The 14,808-nt window shown below is 44.0% G+C and overlaps 1 protein-coding gene across 1 annotated transcript in view; it reads right to left on the reverse strand.

Annotated features, from left to right (window-relative positions):
• Positions 1-14,265, reverse strand: part of CCDC126 (coiled-coil domain containing 126) — a 56,362-nt gene extending 42,097 nt beyond the window's left edge. Inside the window, exon 1 of the mRNA XM_044294508.1 lies at positions 14,141-14,265. The gene's annotated coding sequence lies outside the window, so the exon portion shown is untranslated. The remainder of the gene's footprint in view (positions 1-14,140) is intronic.
• Positions 14,266-14,808: the final 543 nt, after the last annotated feature.

The following is a 14,808-nucleotide window of genomic DNA, read 5'->3' on the forward strand; positions in this document are numbered from 1 at the left end:
TATGGAACAGAATTTCTCCTTCTTGAACTTCCTTAAGGTTGTTTGAAGTTTTACTATCTTTTGAGGTGGAAGAAAGGATCTTTGGGAAACTGTGTCTTGAGTTATACCCAAAAATATCTTCTGTTTGGTCGGGATTAAATCTGATTTTTCCCAATTGATGAGCCAACCTAGGTTCTGTAGATGGTCCAGGACTAACCTGAGATGGATTTCCAGGGTCTCTATGTTGTCTGCCACTACCAGTAGGTCGTCTAAATAGGGGATCACACAGATTGCCTTTTCTCTCAAGGTCGTCAAGGCTTCCGCCATTATTTTCGTAAAAACCATTGGGGCCGAAGAGATCCCAAAGGGGAGACACCTGAACTGAAAGTGCTGAATGTTTCCCTCCAACTCTATCGCAAACCTTAGGAATTTCCTTGATGACCTGTAAATTGGGACATGATAATAGGCATCCCTTAAATCTATTGTGGCCATCACTGCATCCTTCTTTAAAAGCTTCACTGCCGACTTCAGAGTTTCCATTTTGAATTTTTGGTATCTCACATATTTGTTTAGGTATTTCAAATTTATTATCATTCTGGATTTCCCGTTTGGTTTCCTTATGATGAAGAGACGGGAATAGAATCCCAGTCCTGTCAGATTTTTTGGGACAGGTTCTATCACGGCCAAGCTTAACAAGTTTTTTAAGTTAGTAACTTAATATGGGGGAAGGGTAGTGATCACATATTTCTGAGGAGGGGGAGAGAGTAGATCTATTAAGTAACCCTCTTCTATAATATTTAAAATCCATGAGCTGTTTGTTACATGCTCCCAAGATCCTAGGAAGGAGCTGAGTCTCCCCCCCCCCTCCCCCCTCCCCCCCCACTGGTATGGCGTCATTGCTTGCTGTTGGATGTGGAGGCTTCAGCACGATTCGGGTTGAAGAGGAAATTTCTCCCCCTGCCTCCCTTCGCATAGCTCCACCTCCCGGTCTTCCCTTTATCTTTTTTATTCTCGGGCTGAAAAAAATAAATAAAAATTATTATATATATATATATATATATATATATATATATATATATATATATATATATCCAGAAAAAGGACGGCACTCCAGTCTTGAAAAGATAAAATGTTCTTTAATCAACCATGCGGTGCAACGTTTCGGCTCCACTGAGCCTTTCTCAAGCAAAGTTACAATTCAAGTGACTCCAATTATATAGATGAATTAATTGAACTACATATCATGTGATCACACCACACCCCTTGGGGCGTGCTCAAAAATGACATTACATAAAATACACAATGTGAGTGCAAAAATAAGGCAAATGACATGTAACTAGTAATAATTGTAATATGAAACAACAATCATATATAAACATCAGACATTTGCATGTTAAAGTGAAAGGAGACGGACTCCGTCTCCTTTCACTTTAACATGCAAATGTCTGATGTTTATATATGATTGTTGTTTCATATTACAATTATTACTAGTTACATGTCATTTGCCTTATTTTTGCACTCACATTGTGTATTTTATGTAATGTCATTTTTGAGCACGCCCCAAGGGGTGTGGTGTGATCACATGATATGTAGTTCAATTAATTCATCTATATAATTGGAGTCACTTGAATTGTAACTTTGCTTGAGAAAGGCTCAGTGGAGCCGAAACGTTGCACCGCATGGTTGATTAAAGAACATTTTATCTTTTCAAGACTGGAGTGCCGTCCTTTTTCTGGATATACTAATTTGGGGTAAGAAGTCTATTCCCTTGGATTGTGCACCCATTTTTCTCCACACAGAGTCAGTGCCGCCATTTTTCGTATTTATATATATATATATATATACACATACACACACACACACACATATATATATGTCATGAAAGGGCTGCCTTTTTTGTTTATATCTCTCCTCTGGGAAACCCCTTTTTTTATTTGTCGCATTTTCTAGGATTTTATCTAAGACATACTGACCGTGGAAGGGGAGTGCAGTTAATTTATTTTTAGACGTGATATCTCCTGACCACGCTTTAAGCCATAGTGCCCGTCTCACTGTATTAGAGAGAACAGCTGTTCGGGCAGACAGTTTGACTGATTCTGCTGCGTCTGCTAGAAAGGAGGTTGCCATCTTTAATAAAGGCAAGCTCTCTAAAATTTGATCACGCGGTGTCTTATTGACTAGATGTATCTTCAGCTGTTCTAGCCATAGGTTTAGTGTTCTGGCTACACACGTAGAGGCAACGCCCGGCTTGAGAAGAGCCGCCATAGTCTCCCAGGTCTTTCTTAAGAGACTCTCCGCTTTCCTGTCTAGAGGATCTTTCAACTGTGCTGAGTCCTCGAAAGGCAGAGCCGTATGTTTCGCCACCTTAGCCACTGGTGCGTCTACTTTCGGTATGGTCTCCCAGTCAGTACAGTCCTCTTGGCTAAACGGGTAGCGCCTCTTAATTCCCCTTGTCCGGTTTCTCCAATTCTGACCGAATTAATTTCTGGACACTGTCTGGTACTGGGAAAACCGCCTTCTTCCTTTCTCCTAGTCCCCCAAAAATTTCTTGTTTGGTAGATTTTGGAGTCTTTGGCATCTCCATCTGAATGGTGGCCCTAATAAGTTCGTCAATGTCTTCTGGATTGAACAGGAAACGCTTGTATTCACCCTCTTCATCTGAAGATGCAGGGTGTTTTTGAACTGACTCAGAGTCTGAGACCGCCAGCCCCTGAGAGTCTGAATCCAGGATAAGTGATTTGTTGCTACGGGAGTCCTGAGGGGGAGTAACTTTTGGGGGAGTAGGTTCCTTGGCGGTTAAGGCCAGCTGAACCTCTTCCTTAACTACTTTCCTAATGTCTTCGATTAGGCTAGAAGATTCGGATTTGACGACACTGGATGTACACTCTTTACACAGGGGCTTAGATCCAGTGTTAGATAATCTTTTGCAGCAGATACCAAATTTTCTAGTGGTAGAAGCCGAATCCTTTTCTCCCTGAAAGGGTAAGGGAGGAAAGGGTGAGCAGACTGAACCATTCATACAGAGCATGTGCCTGAGAGCAGGTTACTCACGGTCCCAGCGTTTGATGCATGCTCGGTTCCAGAGCCCAGCGTGAGGGGGGTGTTCATTCTGACTCCCGACCGCTCCAGAGATGCTCCACCATACACGACAGCCGCGCTATGCAGGGCGCCATTACACAGGTCCTGTGAGGTTTTTTAGTGTCCTCTTAGTCTCCAGGGCCTGTGGCACATGTGGATGACGTCAGTGCGCTTGCTCCGCGTCTGACGTCATCCGCCTGCTGGCCGGAAGGGACACATCACAGCGCCGATCCGCCGCTTTCCTCTTTCCCCCTGCATCAAGCCCTCCGGGGCCGCCGCAGAGGGAATCTTCGCAGGGGGCAAACTGCTTATGCCCCGAGCCCAGGCTTAACTGGACGGAGGAGGGAGAGCTGCGCTGCAGATCCGACCTCGGCCTGAAGATGAATAAATCCAGGTGAGCCCGATCGAGCTCCATGCACCTCTCCTGCTTCCTATCCTGATGGGACAGGAAAAACACTGGACGATGAAGGGAGGGGGTGGGGTTTTTAACCTCTCTGTGTTTTTCCTGTCCAATCAGAAGGAAGTCAATCTCAGGACTTGGTGTCATGGAGACGACTGGGGAAAAGCATGGTCCTCACTGGAGTGAAATTGCGACTTTTTATATAGTCCCAATAGTAAATCTGTCTAGAGATTCATTTACCTAAGAAAACACGCCCACTTTCAGAAAACTGGCGAGCATAGTGCAGAGCAGAAAAAAGTCGCAAATTTGTGTGCAGTTTTAGCGTTTGGGACTTTTTCACTCCATTATTCTGACCTGAGCTAAAGATAAATCTGGCCCAATGTGTTCCACCAAGTTCTTCTAAACTCTTATAGCAGAGAGAGGTAGTTGGGCAGAAGCTGCTGCCTTCTCCTTTGTGTGCTGATCCTGAAGATAGGGCAGTGGGAGGATCCAGGAAGGGGCATTTATTTTAAAACATGATTTCCCTAGTAGAATCCCATAGTCATGTTTACATTTTAAGCTAACAATCTGAGTTTACAAGTTTTTATAGCCTTAGCTGAATGACAACAGTTTTTCAAATGGTTTACAGCTTCAGTCTAGAACCTTGAGCTATTGACTATCCATTCCCTACACTTATACAAGTGTCTCTAGTCCTGCAACAAACATATTTACTTAATCAGTTATCAGTGAGAGGCTAAGTTAGTCATGGGCGTTGCCTTCCCTGTAACAGCAGAACACAACACAATGGAAAGTATAAGTATTGCCGCTCCTTAACTGTGCGTTGTGTGCCATATAGTGAAGCATATGAAAAGCATGCTTCTTCATGGTCACTTAACATGTTCGTTTTGTGGTAACGTGACGCACTGCATGCATTGGCCTTTATTCTTACAGTAGAGAATTAATTAAAACTTTTTGTGATTTGGGACATTTAAAATTGCTATTTTTTTTATCTATTCCAATTTAAATTTAGTAGGAGTCGGTTCATTTTTGCTGACTCCAGGTACCCAGAATTGCCTCCGACTCCTCGACTCCGACCTCCAAGCAGCGTTTTGGTGTCCGCCTCCAAAGTGGAATGGAGACGGAACGGAGGCAAACTGATGCATTCTGAGTGGATCCTTTTCCTTTCAGAACGCATTAAGGGCAAAACTGATCCGTTTTGGACCGCTTGTGAGAGCCCTGAACGGATCTTACAAACTGAAACCAAAACGCCAGTGTGAAAGTAGCCTTAGTTTGTAATAAATCATGCCATAAATGGCTACTAATGTTTCAGCTGAGCTGCCAGTCTTTATTACACTGTTGCTTTCAGCAAGTTACCATTTCTTAACAGATTTTATGATGTGATTCTTAGCTCTGTTCTATCCTGCTGAACCTGATCTTTATAATTGTTATCTGTCCCTCATCGCTGTCTTTTCTTTCTCATTCAGTTACTTCCATAGGTGGCCAGGGTGTCTGCAGTTCACCCCACCGCTCTATTCACTCATTTGGTCACTTCTTCTAAAAAGGACCTATGTTAGCAGCTCCCCCAACATATTTCACCGCTAACAGAGGCATCCTCAGGGGAAATCAAGCTACAGCCAACAAGAGCGCTTTCATCATCGTCTTTTAAAACGAAAGGGTAGGTACATATTTGCCATTAACCAATACGAAAGCGCTCCTGTCAGAACTACATGGGGAAATGACCAATAATATCTTTGCATTCCACTGCGCTTACCTCTTTGCTCACTACTGGTATCTGTCCAGGGCACATAAATTCTGTCTTAGATTTATTGGCATATTTTTTCCTATTTGCGCAGACTCCAGAACTTATACTTTTCCTGCTTCCAATCACTTTACTGCGCATGCGTTTACACTTAGACTTGTTCCACTTTCAATACCTTGGATACAGGTGCGTCACAACTTAGATAAATTCACATTTATCTTTTCTTCTTCAGTATTTGATACTGTTTCTAAAGTTATTTCATTCTTTTCATCCTCATAGCCCTTTTACTATGAACACTATATTGGAACGAATGGTCAAAATCTCAGGACTCGATCATTATTGTTTCTCATTATTACAAGAATACCATCATATAATTATCATGATTTCTCTGTATACCATAGTCACTGTTTTTTACATGATTCTTAGAGTACTAATATGGTTAATTCATAATAATCATGTTTCATTTTTATGCAAATCCACAAATATATTAAGAAAAATACAAATGTAATTAATATACAGTGCCCATAAATTCATAATATCATGCAATAAATCCTTGTGTGAATCAGCTATCCCTCTAAATTGTGATACCACATTATGATTATTGAATATTATCCATAATACTATTTGTATACATTGTAATTAGTGTTGTGATCAAATTTAGAAAATAATTAGTGATAAAGTAATAAAGAAAAGGGTCATTTTGTATGCTAATATGACAGATTTAATGTCCATCTATGGCCAAAATTTCCCCTCTCTATTTTTATTATCATAATAATCATAAGTAATCATATCAGCTTTAGGCTACTTTCACACTAGCGTTCGGGCGGATCCGTTCTGAACGGATCCGCCCATAATAATGCAGACGGAGGCTCCGTTCAGAACGGATCCGTCTGCATTATATTAGCTAAAAAAAGCTAAGTGTGAAAATAGCCTGGGACGGATCCGTCCAGACTTTCAATGTAAAGTCAATGGGGGACGGATCCGCTTGAAGATTGAGCCACATTGTGGCATCTTCAAACGGATCCGTCCCCATTGACTTACATTGTAAGTCTGGACGGATCCGCACGCCTCCGCACGGCCAGGCGGACACCCGAACGCTGCAAGCAGCGTTCAGCTGTCCGCCTGTCCGTGCGGAGGCGAGCGGAGCGGAGGCTGAACGCCGCCAGACTGATGCAGTCTGAGCGGATCCGCCTCCATTCAGACTGCATCAGGGCTGGACGGCTGCGTTCGGGTCCGCTCGTGAGCTCCTTCAAACGGAGCTCACGAACGGAAACCCGAACGCTAGTGTGAAAGCAGCCTTAGTTGTTATCCCATCATTGATTAGGGTTATTGTTCTATTGCTGTAACAACTATTACATTCATTTCCTTTCTATTTTTAATAGAGTCAGATTGCCCAGATACTGATTAAAGACTTATCCCAATCATGCCATCATCATACTTAAATCACATTCCAAAGTTTGACTCTTTGATAAGGTACATTCATATACATCTCCTGTATCAAAAGTTTAAGACAACTTGAAAAATTGCAAAAAATCATATTTCACATTGTTGGATCTTAACAAGGTTCCAAGTAGAGCTTCAACATGCAACAAGAAGAAATGAGAGTGAGAGAAAAAAAGAATCAAACATGGGACATTCAAGGGTGGAAGAAAGTTTTAGTCTCTGATGAATTTTTTTTTAACCTTGATGGTCCTGATGGTTTCCAACATTACTGGCATGACAAGCAGATCCCACGTGAGATGTTTTCTACGCGCCACAGTGGAGGGGGCGCCATAATGGTCTGGGGTGCTTTTTCCTTCAGTGGAACAATGGAGCTTCAGGAAGTGCAGGGGCGTCAAACAGCCGCTGGCTATGTCCAGATTTTGCAGAGAGCATTCCTCATGACTGAGGGCCCTCATCTGTGTGGTAACGACTGGGTTTTTCAACAGGACAACTCTACAGTACACAGTGCCCGCAGGACAAGGGACTTCTTCCAGGAGAATAACATCACTCTTTTGGCCCATCCTGCGTGTTCCCCTGATCTAAATCCAATTGAGAACCTTTGGGGATGGATGGCAAGGGAAGTTTACAAAAATGGACAACAGTTCCAGACAGTAGATGCCCTTCGTGCGGCCGTCTTCACCACTTGGAGAAATGTTCCCACTCACCTCATGGAAACGCTTGCATCAAGCATGCCAAAACAAATTTTTGAAGTGATCAACAATAACGGAGGAGCTACTCATTACTGAGTTCATGTTTGGAAGTTGGATTTCTGTTTTGGGGGGTTTATTTTTATTTTTTGGGGAGGTGTGGTCCTAAACTTTTGATCAGCTGAAAAACAGCCTGTTTCAGTTTATTCGTTGTTTTCATTAAATTGAATGCTCAAAAAATGTTTTGTCTCGCTCCCATTTCTTCTTGTTGCATGATGAAGCTCTACTTGGAACCTTGTTAAGATCCAGCCATGCTAAATATGTTTTTTTTGCCATTTTTCAAGTGGTCTTAAACTTTTGATCAGGACTGTATGTATTTATCATATCGCTATATGCTCAGATAGCACCCATTAGATTATTTGCCTACTATCCCCTATTCCAGGCTTATCGTATCATTATAATTATATCATTATACAGGGAGTGCAGAATTATTAGGCAAATGAGTATTTTGACCACATCATCCTCTTTATGCATGTTGTCTTACTCCAAGCTGTATAGGCTCGAAAGCCTACTACCAATTAAGCATATTAGGTGATGTGCATCTCTGTAATGAGAAGGGGTGTGGTCTAATGACATCAACACCCTATATCAGGTGTGCATAATTATTAGGCAACTTCCTTTCCTTTGGCAAAATGGGTCAAAAGAAGGACTTGACAGACTCAGAAAAGTCAAAAATAGTGAGATATCTTGCAGAGGGATGCAGCACTCTTAAAATTGCAAAGCTTCTGAAGCGTGATCATCGAACAATCAAGCGTTTCATTCAAAATAGTCAACAGGGTTGCAAAATAACTGCCCATGAACTGAGAAAAGTCAAGCGTGCAGCTGCCAAGATGCCACTTGCCACCAGTTTGGCCATATTTCAGAGCTGCAACATCACTGGAGTGCCCAAAAGCACAAGGTGTGCAATACTCAGAGACATGGCCAAGGTAAGAAAGGCTGAAAGACGACCACCACTGAACAAGACACACAAGCTGAAACGTCAAGACTGGGCCAAGAAATATCTCAAGACTGATTTTTCTAAGGTTTTATGGACTGATGAAATGAGAGTGAGTCTTGATGGGCCAGATGGATGGGCCCGTGGCTGGATTGGTAAAGGGCAGAGAGCTCCAGTCCGACTCAGACGCCAGCAAGGTGGAGGTGGAGTACTGGTTTGGGCTGGTATCATCAAAGATGAGCTTGTGGGGCCTTTTCGGGTTGAGGATGGAGTCAAGCTCAACTCCCAGTCCTACTGCCAGTTTCTGGAAGACACCTTCTTCAAGCAGTGGTACAGGAAGAAGTCTGCATCCTTCAAGAAAAACATGATTTTCATGCAGGACAATGCTTCATCACACGCGTCCAAGTACTCCACAGCGTGGCTGGCAAGAAAGGGTATAAAAGAAGAAAATCTAATGACATGGCCTCCTTGTTCACCTGATCTGAACCCCATTGAGAACCTGTGGTCCATCATCAAATGTGAGATTTACAAGGAGGGAAAACAGTACACCTCTCTGAACAGTGTCTGGGAGGCTGTGGTTGCTGCTGCACGCAATGTTGATGGTGAACAGATCAAAACACTGACAGAATTCATGGATGGCAGGCTTTTGAGTGTCCTTGCAAAGAAAGGTGGCTATATTGGTCACTGATTTGTTTTTGTTTTGTTTTTGAATGTCAGAAATGTATATTTGTGAATGTTGAGATGTTATATTGGTTTCACTGGTAAAAATAAATAATTGAAATGGGTATATATTTGTTTTTTGTTAAGTTGCCTAATAATTATGCACAGTAATAGTCACCTGCACACACAGATATCCCCCTAAAATAGCTAAAACTAAAAACAAACTAAAAACTACTTCCAAAAATATTCAGCTTTGATATTAATGAGTTTTTTGGGTTCATTGAGAACATGGTTGTTCAATAATAAAATTAATCCTCAAAAATACAACTTGCCTAATAATTCTGCACTCCCTGTATGGATATGTTGTTACATATCCCTATCCCCCTCTTCTTAGGGTACTTTCACACTTGGTTTAAAGTTTTCTGGTATTGAGTTCCGTCCTCGGGGCTCAATACCTTAATGCTGCTCTGGTCCCCAATTCCTCACTTCTTGATCTCAGGGTGGATAGCCTGGAAATGCCTTGGACTGACCGTTCAACCAATCACTGGCCATTGAGGTGACCCGCCTCAACCAGTGATTGGCTGAGTAGGCATTCTGGCATGTTGAACCTGAGACCAGGACGTGGTGTAGAGCAGTGTTGCTCAACTCCAGTCCTCCGGGCCCACCTACCGGTCATGTTTTTAGGGTTTCCTTAGTATTGAGCAGGTGATATAATTAGTGTCAATGACATAGGACTTACAACATGTGTTCATTCTGTGGGATTTTCTCAAATCCTGACTGGTAGGTGGGCCCTGAGGACTGGAGTTGGGGAACTCTGGTGTAGAGCATGGACCAGAGCAGCTTCAGGGGACTGGGAACGTGCGTAAAGATTGTTTGTTATTTTATCCCACTCAGACCTAGTAAAATTACTCTGCTGGAATACCCTTTTAATTCTTACACTAGGTTACATAGCACAGACCAACACTGATAAAATTGTCTAATGCAGGTTCATGAAAAAATGAAAACCTAAAAATGGCTGCGTTTTTTTTTTCCTATTTCACCCCATTTGGAATTTTTTCCCTGCTCCCCACTACATAGTATGCAGTATCAAATGGTGGCATTAGAAAGTGCAATTTGTCCCGCAAACAACAAGCTGTTATATGTTAACGGGAAAAAAAATAAGTTATCACCCCGGAAAGGCAGGGAGTGAAAAACAAAAATGCAATAACCTCCAGGACTCAAAGGGTTACAGCCAAGAGTAGAGCTTAAAATAGGGATCAGCAACTTTCGGCACTCCACATATTCTATGGTGCTCTTGTAACTCCCACAGAAGTGAATGGAGGATTCTGGGAGTTGTAGTTTGAGAACAGCTGGAGTGCCGGAGGTTGCTGATCCCTGGCCTAAAAGGATCCTAAATGAACGGGTATATAAAGTAAGGACTAGTACTCCTCCTCTGTATCCACTCCTTGTTTCGGCTGAAAAAAAGACTGCACTATGTGAACAAATGTTTTAGCTCCAAGGAAAGGCCTTCAAAACAAACGGAAGCAAATAATCCACGGCCCTGGCGGACAATCCCGCTCCTTAGCCTTCATTAAACTTTAACAGACTGGTACAATACAGAGCATTCCAAGAAAACAAGAAAATTAAACTCAATATTTCACAAATACATTAGATTTTTCAACAATTAGCGTGATTGCACTAACGAAAATAAATTCTGTGCCTGAATATCACATAAATATAATACATGTAAGGTTTCTTTCACACCTGCGTTAGGTGCGGATCCGTCTGGTATCTGCACAGACTGATCCGCACCTATAATGCAAACGCTTGTATCTGTTATTATTATTATTATTTATTTGCATGATTCTTTTTTTTTTTTAAGTCTAAGTCAAAACGGATCCGTCCTGACTTACATTGAAAGTCAATGGGGGACGGATCCATTTTTAATTGCACCATATTGTGTCAGTGAAAACAGATCCGTTTGGCTCCGCATCGCCAGGCGGACACCAAAACGCTGCAAGCAGCGTTTTGGTGTCCGCATCCAGAGCAGAATGGAGGCGGAATGGAGCCAAACTGATGCATTCTGAGCGGATCCTTATCCGTTCAGAATGCATGGATCTCACAAACAAAATTCAAAACGCCAGTGTAAAAGTAGCCTAAGCAGCATATGAAACAATTCTCCTGGACCGCCACTTAAATTCTGCTAAGAGTACTTTCACACTTGCGGCACAGTATTCTGGCAGGAGGTTCCATCGCCATCCAATCCGGAAGCAAGCAGATGGCATTTGTCAGACAGATCCGGATGCGGATCCGTCTGACAAATGCATTGAGAGACAGATCCGGTATTTCCGGTGTCATCCAGAAAAACGGATCCAGTATTTTTTTTTTTTCACAGATGCCGGACCAGAAGAATGGATCCATCAATGCGGCAATTTTAATTCCGGATCCGACACTAAAAAATTTCAATGTAAATTAATGCCAGATCCAGCATTCAAGCAAGTGTTCAGGATTTTTGGCCTGAGAGAAAAATACAGCATGCTGCGGTATTTTCTCCTTCCAAAAAACGTAAGAGGGACTAGTTCAGAATGCTCTCCATTCAGAACGCATTAGGATAAAACTGATCAGTTTTTTTGGGGGGTATTGAGTCCCTAGGACGAGACTCAATACCGAAAAAGAAAAACACTAGTGTGAAAGTACCCTAATAAGTAAAGGTTAGGAGTAATCCGAGCTGCCTCCTCTGCCAGTCTGCCCTAATATAGCACGCTGAGAGGCTCTCTGCACCTGTCCGGCAGTATCTCTCCCTAAACTGCACCACATATATGACTCATCATATCACTTATAACAATGGCAATATCAACACACATACATGGCGCTGGCATGCAGTGTATACCAGGAGACTGGAGCACTGCAGGAAATAGGTTGTGAGGCAGGGGCACGACATGCCCCGTATGTGACAAGGCAGGGGCACGACATGCCCCGTATGTGACAAGGCAGGGGCACGACATGCCCCGTATGTGACAAGGCAGGGGCACGACATGCCCCGTATGTGACAAGGCAGGGGCACGACATGCCCCGTATGTGACAAGGCAGGGGCACGACATGCCCCGTATGTGACAAGGCAGGGGCACGACATGCCCCGTATGTGACAAGGCAGGGGCACGACATGCCCCGTATGTGACAAGGCAGGGGCACGACATGCCCCGTATGTGACAAGGCAGGGGCACGACATGCCCCGTATGTGACAAGGCAGGGGCACGACATGCCCCGTATGTGACAAGGCAGGGGCACGACATGCCCCGTATGTGACAAGGCAGGGGCACGACATGCCCCGTATGTGACAAGGCAGGGGCACGACATGCCCCGTATGTGACAAGGCAGGGGCACGACATGCCCCGTATGTGACAAGGCAGGGGCACGACATGCCCCGTATGTGACAAGGCAGGGGCACGACATGCCCCGTATGTGACAAGGCAGGGGCACGACATGCCCCGTATGTGACAAGGCAGGGGCACGACATGCCCCGTATGTGACAAGGCAGGGGCACGACATGCCCCGTATGTGACAAGGCAGGGGCACGACATGCCCCGTATGTGACAAGGCAGGGGCACGACATGCCCCGTATGTTACAAGGCTGGAGCACTACATGCCCCGTATGTTATAAGGCTGCAGCACTACATGCCCCGTATATTATAAGGCTGCAGCACTACATGCCCCGTATATTATAAGGCTGGAGCACTACATGCCCCGTATATTATAAGGCTGGAGCACTACATGCCCCGTATATTATAAGGCTGGAGCACTACATGCCCTGTATATTATAAGGCTGGAGCACTACATGCCCTGTATATTATAAGGCTGGAGCACTACATGCCCTGTATATTATAAGGCTGGAGCACTACATGCCCTGTATGTTACAAGGCTGGAGCACTACATGCCCTGTATGTTACAAGGCTGGAGCACTACATGCCCTGTATGTTACAAGGCTGGAGCACTACATGCCCTGTATGTTACAAGGCTGGAGCACTACATGCCCTGTATGTTACAAGGCTGGAGCACTACATGCCCTGTATGTTACAAGGCTGGAGCACTACATGCCCTGTATATTATAAGGCTGGAGCACTACATGCCCTGTATGTTACAAGGCTGGAGCACTACATGCCCTGTATGTTACAAGGCTGGAGCACTACATGCCCTGTATATTACAAGGCTGGAGCACTACATGCCCTGTATGTTACAAGGCTGGAGCACTACATGCCCTGTATATTATAAGGCTGGAGCACTACATGCCCTGTATATTATAAGGCTGGAGCACTACATGCCCTGTATATTATAAGGCAGGGGCACGACATGCCCTGTATATTATAAGGCTGGAGCACTACATGCCCTGTATATTATAAGGCAGGGGCACGACATGCCCTGTATATTATAAGGCTGGAGCACTACATGCCCTGTATGTTACAAGGCTGGAGCACTACATGCCCTGTATATTATAAGGCTGGAGCACTACATGCCCTGTATATTATAAGGCTGGAGCACTACATGCCCTGTATATTATAAGGCTGGAGCACTACATGCCCTGTATATTATAAGGCAGGGGCACGACATGCCCTGTATATTATAAGGCTGGAGCACTACATGCCCTGTATATTATAAGGCAGGGGCACGACATGCCCTGTATATTATAAGGCTGGAGCACTACATGCCCTGTATGTTACAAGGCTGGAGCACTACATGCCCTGTATATTATAAGGCTGGAGCACTACATGCCCTGTATATTATAAGGCTGGAGCACTACATGCCCTGTATATTATAAGGCTGGAGCACTACATGCCCTGTATATTATAAGGCTGGAGCACTACATGCCCTGTATATTATAAGGCTGGAGCACTACATGCCCTGTATGTGATAAGGCTGGAGCACTACATGCCCTGTATATTATAAGGCTGGAGCACTACATGCCCTGTATATTATAAGGCTGGAGCACTACATGCCCTGTATATTATAAGGCTGGAGCACTACATGCACCACTTGTGCTCAGTGACACTATATCCTGACTGCACTTACTTTCTATTATCCTGGAACACTAGACCTGATGTCAACTAATTCTCCAGTTAAAATGCAAACAGCTGTAAAACAAGGAATAAACGATGTGGCTGGCTCGGGCACCAATGCAGAAGTCTTACCAGCGGTCGGGCTCTCCGGCAGTGGGCCCCTGGGTGTAGCCGTCACACTGGCCCTGGGTGCCCGGGCTGTGCCATTGCTGTGTGGACGCTGCTCCTTCTGACTCAACTACTCGCTAAACAATGACAAGAGCACATCCAGGGAGGAGAGACTCTTCCTGGGTCTGTATGGAAGCTAGCTCGCTATTGGCTGACCCGTACCGCCTTGTATGCATTGTAGCGTGTGATTGGTCCATCTCTAGGCCCCTCCCAGTGCCTCCACTCTTTCCCGTCAGTACATAGCTGGGGGATTCTAAGAGGAAGGTTGATATTGAGATGTATGGCAGTCAGTCAGCTTCGTCTGATGCTGCTATTCCGGGTGATTTATGGATTTTATAATTAGGCCCCTTTCCTGGCTTGTAGTAATGCATAGCTCAGGATACAATAATACATATCTGCCCTTTCATGGGTGATTTATTATTTACATGATGGGTTAAGCTGCATTAGCTGTTTTGTCCATAGTGAATAATAATGCTTCTGTATTATAGATCATTTTTTACCACTTTTTGGTTTTGCAGCAAGTACTGCTCTTTAATACCTTGCCGCCATAATGGCCAGTGTCGCCACTTACAGGACCAGAGTGCTCCCATGAGGTTCAACCAGTTTTGTTTGCGATTATGTTCAGTGTTGCG

Source organism: Bufo gargarizans, chromosome 5, assembly GCF_014858855.1.
Source record: "Bufo gargarizans isolate SCDJY-AF-19 chromosome 5, ASM1485885v1, whole genome shotgun sequence".
NCBI lineage: Eukaryota > Metazoa > Chordata > Amphibia > Anura > Bufonidae > Bufo > Bufo gargarizans.